The sequence below is a fragment of the Petaurus breviceps genome, unplaced genomic scaffold (genome assembly GCF_028583685.1).
Source record: "Petaurus breviceps papuanus isolate PSGF00001 unplaced genomic scaffold, PetGlider_PUasm1.0 181, whole genome shotgun sequence".
NCBI lineage: Eukaryota > Metazoa > Chordata > Mammalia > Diprotodontia > Petauridae > Petaurus > Petaurus breviceps.
Genome location: NW_027185784.1, coordinates 7,909,566 through 7,916,111, shown reverse-complemented (window position 1 = coordinate 7,916,111; position 6,546 = coordinate 7,909,566). Strand labels below are relative to the sequence as shown.

The 6,546-nt window shown below is 43.6% G+C and overlaps 1 pseudogene; it reads right to left on the bottom strand.

The window, feature by feature from the left end:
• Window positions 1-517: 517 nt before the first annotated feature.
• On the bottom strand, window positions 518-2,740 carry LOC138160557 (heat shock factor protein 1 pseudogene; annotated as a pseudogene).
• Between the last annotated feature and the right edge of the window lie 3,806 nt (window positions 2,741-6,546).

Sequence of the window (6,546 nt, the reverse complement as noted above, 5' to 3'; positions counted from 1 at the left end):
CATCTTAAGAAGGTCTTATTACTTTACCCATCAGACACTGACTTAGCAAATGTCATTTACTTCTCTGACAACACTTGGCTCATTGTTTAGCCCTTCAGTTTGGTCTACTCTGGTCATTGCTTCCAAACTGTGCTATAGAGATAGCCTCCAAGCCTTTTCATGTTCATTAATCTTGTTTTCAACATGGAAGAAATGGTGCTATGTGATAGCCAGTGGATCAAAGTGGAAATGGTGCTGGCTTTGAAGTCAGAAGACTTGGGTTCAAATCCTGTTTGTTTTTTACTGGCTGGGTGATTTTCGGAAAATCACTCTCTGAATCTCAATTTCCTCATCAATAAAACAAAGGAAATGACTAATGCTCCCTTCCAGCTCTAAATATATAATCTGATGGCACCTAAAAGGAACAAAAAGATAAACTTGCTAATAGTTTTTTTTTTCACTTCTCTCTTTAACTCATCCTTATTACTACTGTCAGACATAAGATTTAAAGGCAGATTTCTTTTTTTTAATGTATGTATATATATACATATATATAATATATATTCTCTATATAGGGGGAGAAGTATAAACTTCTCTCGTGTAAAAATCCAAAATACAATTCTATCAACAATCAGAGGGGATCAGTACAAAGTGTAACCGAGAAAACCCCAAACCAACCAACAGGAGAACATACGAAGCCAGGGATGGGGAGTGGGGCAAGCCTAAGCTGCTGCCCAGTGGAGCCACAGGGAAATGTGAGAGGTGGTGGGCAGGTCCCACCCCATGGCATGCATGGTGTTGGGGTTGGGGTCCTTTCTCCTGTTGATCTCTGCTCACCTGGGCTGCTTCCATTATAACAATCTCTGTCCAGAAGAGCCCCTTCGGGCACACTCCCTCCCACATCCTGCTCAGGTGGGTGGCCCCTTAATTATGGCCTGGGTCCTATCTGTTGCCAGATACCCTCCAACAGGCTTGTCTGGCCCCAAGTTAGATTTCTGGCAACTTCTCTGAGCATAAATGCAAGGGACAGCGCCCCTCTCCCACCCTCAGGAAAACTGGCAAGGAAGGGAGGGGGACCCTGATGCCTGGATCATCCCCCTCCCAGAGGAAGAGGGGCTTTAGGAGACGGCAGGGTCCTTGGCCTTGGTGGGCTCAGAGCCAGACAGCAGGGAGATGGTGGGGTCATCAGTGTAGTCACCCCCCTCCGAGAAGTAAGGCCCCTCCCCCAGTTCGAAGAAGATGGGCAGGTCATTCCCTGTTGTATCCAAAGTGCTGGAGTCTACCAGGAACAAGGGCTGGGTTGTGTAGTGCACCAGCTGCTTCACTGAGTCTGCACCACCTGTCTCATTCTCCAGAGGCTTTGGTTGCTCCTGGGAGGAGAGGAGGTCCTGGATACTAGCCAGGCTGCTGTCCAGGTCAGGCAGGCTCATGTCTGTCACAGACATTGAGGGGCTAAAGAGATCTAGCAGGGCGCTGGTGTCTACACTGAAGCCGTGGGTGGTTAGTATGGTCTGTAGGTTGTCCAGGTTGGAGTCCATGGTATCCAGGTGCTCACTAAGCTCATTTTTGTCGAGGCAGGCTACGCTGAGGCATTTCTCGGGAGTCTGGAGGGGACCTGGAGGTGGAGAAGAGACGGCCCCACCCACGGTGCCAGAAACAGAGGCGGCAGTGCTGGGCTCACTCTCCTGAAGAATGGAGTCAATGAAGGTGCAAGGGGACAGGGGGGTCTCCACCACCGAGGGAGGGTGGCCTGGACTGGTCTCCTCAATCTGGGGGCTTCGTGGTGGGCTGAGGGGCTCCTCTTTGATTCGTATCATTGGGCTGATCCTCTCATCCACGCTGCCATTGGGGGAGGCCGAGGGGCTGGATTGGGCCAGCTCTGTGACATCTGAAATGATGGGTCCACTATTGGCTGCAGAGTCTGAGGAGTATAGGTTGGAGCCACTATAGGTTGGGGAAGAAGCCATGTAGGGAGAGGAGCCATGGACGTGCTCTAAGGAGTACTGGCGGCTGTACTTGGGCATGGAATGTGCCGAACTGCTATCATTCAACATCAAGGGGATCTTCCTCTTCACCCCCAGGATCCGGTTTGACTGGACGAGAGAAATCAGGAACTGGATCAGCTTGTTGACTACTTTTTGCTGTTGGGCATACTTCTGCCGAAGGCTGGCAACCTCTCTCCATAGGGCTTCATTCTCATGTTTCATAGCCATGAGCTTGGAGTCCATGCTCTCCTGTTTGCCCTTCATCATCTGAACATCTGTTAGCAGCTTAGTGACGTTGTCCTGTCGGACCTTTATATCCTCATGCTTTATGCTGGAGACACTGGTCACTTTCCTCTTGATGTTCTCTAGGAGCTGCTCCTGGCCCCGGATAAAGTACGGGTGCTGAAATTCTGTGTCATCTTTCTCTGGCTTCACCAAGCCACCTTGTTCAATGTGGACAACCTTCCGAAAACCATACATATTGAGTTGCCGAACGAAGCTGGCCATGTTGTTGTGCTTGAAGTACTTTGGCAGCACCTCCTTGGCAAACTGGCCTTGGTCAAAAACATGGAAGCTATTCCCACTCGGACTCCAGCAGATTAGCGGGTCTGTCTCCGGATCGCTCACTAGGGTCCACAGCTTGGTCAGGAAGGCAGCGACGTTGCTAGGCCCCGCCATACCGGGACCCCCGGGCAACTCCATTCTGGGGGCCAGCTGGCTGGGCAGGGCAGGGAGGTGGGCAGGGGAGGGGCAGGGAGGGGAGGGCCGGCCTGCTGCGAGAGGACCGGGTACGGAGGGAAGGAAGACTGCTGCTTAGCGCCACCGCTGGAGCTGCAAGGGATCCGCTGCCTTGGCCTCAGGCACCGTAGCCGACTCCGCCATTGCCCCAGCCGCTACCGCTGCCCGCTGCGCAGACAGAACTCGGGGGCCCAACATGGCCGCCGCCATCTTGCGACGGGCTCGCCCCCGGCGGCGTCGACTATCTGCTAAAGGCAGATTTCTTAATATCACTCCTCTGCCCTTCAAGGACTCCAAGTTATCCATTCCTTAGAGTGGCAATTAAACCCCTCCATGAGCAGCTATAAATCAGGTTTTCAGCCAAAATTGAACTATTTTGTATGAGGCTTTACTAAATGGTAGAGAAAATTTTGATTTGACCTGAATGAGGGGCAGAGTTGGCATAAGATTCCTTCTTCAAGAGAAACACATGTGGTACCAGACTCTTCTGAGTTAACTACAGCTGGGAACAGCAGAAAGACATTCTCATCTTATCCCTGATTTCCACTTTACCGTCCTAGAAATATTAGGTAATTTCCCCCGTTGGGTGAGATTTGTGTCTCTTTCTTTGTCGAGGTGAGATGTACACCTCCAAGAGGGAGAGTTCACTCACTTTTTTTTTTTTGTATTTTCTGCTATACTCTAATGTCTTTAATTTTCTGTTTCCTATCTGCTTGGATAAATATTTTCACTCACTAAAGATTATTAACATGCACTTTACATCTCACTTATCCTATCTTGGTCTCTGGCACCTACTACACTTGCACCTTCCCTTACCTTTTCTCTGTCGCTTTCCAACTCCCTTTATGTGTTGTCTTCCCCTATTTGAATGCAATGCACTTGAGGGGAGGGGTTGTTTTTCCTTTGCTTTTATATATATTCTCAGCACTTAGCATAGTGCCTGGCATATATGAAGTACAAAATAAATGATCCATCCATCCCTCTATCTATCTGTCTATCTATCTATATCTATCTATCTATCTATTTATCTATCTATCTATCTATCTATCTATCTATCTATCTATCTATCTAATCTCTATCTCACTATTTATGATTGGCTTTAGTGTAACCAGTATTTTGGAAGAAAGTATCAAGCCAATAGGCATAATACTGAGGCACATTTCCCCACTTAAGAGATAATATCCAGGAAAGTGATTTTTTGTGGTCAACTCCTCATGGTCCTACACCTGCAATATTTGGAAGGGCAGATACAATTCTAGTCCACTATTCCTTTTTCATAGGAAAGTAGAAAATCTAGCCCTCATAGTAATAAATCCCCTCAAAGCAGAAATCAATCTCCCTTAAAAAGGAACACAGAGATTCTAGGTTATCTATGATTGTATCTTTGTGTGCCTCCTTTCTAACCACTTGCCTTTCCCTTTTAGATACCTCATGTAGACATATACATTTTACATGGACAGTACATGTCTTATGCTGGCACTGTTCTATCCATTCCTTTCTCTACTGTTCTTGTTTATGTGCATTAGCTATTAGGCAAAGTACTAATTGTGACTATCACTCATGCATTTCCTATACTTGCTTAGCTATGTATCCTGTGCCTAAAGTACCAGTCCTAATCTCTTGTCCCTACTTTCTTGATAAATATTTAAATCCTATATTTCCTTTATGTCTAGAACACATGTCATCTTCCTCATGAAACTTCCCCTCTCAACCTCCAGGCAATAAGTCATCTTTAATCCTTGCACCTTTTTGTACCTCATCTGTACCTTTTTTTTTTAACACTTTGATGAACAAGTATTATCTTGTATTATAACTTTATGTATATTAGCATATGAGGCAGTTTGGTGCACAATGTATAGAGTGCTAGGCTTAGAGTCAAAAAGACTCATCTTTACGAGTTAAAATCTAAGCTCAGACACTTATTATCTATGTTACTTGGTCAAGTCACTTAACCCTATTTGCCTCAATTTCCTCATCTGTAAAATGATCTGGAGAAGAAAATAGCAAATTACTTTGATATGGTTGCCAAGAAAATCCCAAATGGTGTCACAAAGGGTTGGACATGAACAAAAAAAGACTTAACACAAAAAAGCATACTAGCATCATGCCAACTTATCATATTGCTAATTCCATAACAATAAGGACTACGTCTTATTTGATCTCTGTATCTCCCCCAGCAAGAGACAATGTAGGGTAATGGTAACGGGTTCAGCCCTTAGGGAGGCAGATGTCAAGTCCCGCCTGCACTTGACACAGAGTAGTGATATGATCACAGACAAGACTTTTACCATCTTACTGCCCCAGGTAAATCTCTAAGACTCTATGTTACAGGTGGGTTTCTAATGTGCATTCTCTACACTGATGAAATTACAATGCAGACCTTCCCTCCCCATCCAAAAAAAAAAAATAAACTTTTCAATCATCAGAGTGGAAATTTAATAACTGTTGGTTAATTTTAAATTCTCATTGAAAATAGGTCATCCTTTATTCTTGGCTTGTAAGTACATACAAGAAGAACTTTTATCTTGCTAGATATTAGCAGCACTACAGCAATAGGTATATTCTTGTTAGTTAGGCTGGGGGTAGGAGAGACAGCACTATAGGACTGATCATTCTTCATTCAGCATTTCCCTCCTTGTCTTCATTGTCTGTCTTGAAATTTCAAATCCTGGGTAATGACAGAAAAAAAGTTAACTTTATTTAATTTAACCTTCCTTAAATGAGGCAAATGAAAACACATGCTTATGTTTAATTCAATTCCATTCAACATTTATTATATATCTATTATATGTCAAGGCACTGTGCTAAATCCTGACAATAAAAAGACAAAAAAGTACCTATCTTTGTCTTCACTTAGCTACATTATGCTGTGGGGTTATGACAATAATACAGGCAAGTAAATTCAAGGTATTTCAAGAAGGTAGAAAATGCTAGAATGAAAGGATAAGGAAGAGCTTCACATGGGATATGGTGTCTGAGATGAAGTTAGAAAGAAATTATGACTAGGAGAGCTGGAGGCAAGATGATGTGCATTACAACATGAGAGATGGACCAGCACAGATAGGAGATAAAATGTTAAGTTTAAAGAACACAGGTCATTTTGGCTGCAATGTGTGAAAATCAACTAATATGAAATTCAAGAAATAATTAGAAACATGTTTATGAAGGGTTTTAAATAGTTGGCTGAGGAATTTCTATTATATTCTGGAGGAAACCACTTAAAATGTTTGAAGAAAGGACGGATATCATCAGGCATTTCTCTTATCAAGTAGGAACTATTCTCATCATTGAGATTTCTATATTTGGTCTCAATATGCTGACTTGTTTTAAAGTTTAAAATAAAATTTCTTTGTAAGTAACATGTATAAGCAGATATGTGGGGAATTTTCTTTGTATAACCTCCATCTGTAGAAATCCTCTCATTGGCTCAGCAGCATATAATTACAGTATTAAACTTATAGTCTTAGAGAGTTTCCTTAGGTACTGGGGGTTAAGTGACTTACCCATTATCACATAGCTAGTAGTAGTTAGGAAAAAGGGGAGACTTGAACCCCAACTCTTTTAACTCTGAGCCCAGCACTCCATCCACCATGCCACACTCGGTTACCATCTGTCTCCCTCCTTCCCTTTCTCTCAACCTCTCCCCTCAACCAAATGAGCTTTGAGTAGAAAATGTATTCAGCTTTTCAGTAAAAGCTAGTTTTGGGGACAAAGTGTTTCCTGTATTCAGAAAAAATAATGTACTATCTAAATAAGCTCACCAGGAGAATAATTATACCGTTTGGACTGGAGCATTGCCAGATCTGGCCTTTGTCAGAACAAAACCACCACATATATCATTTCC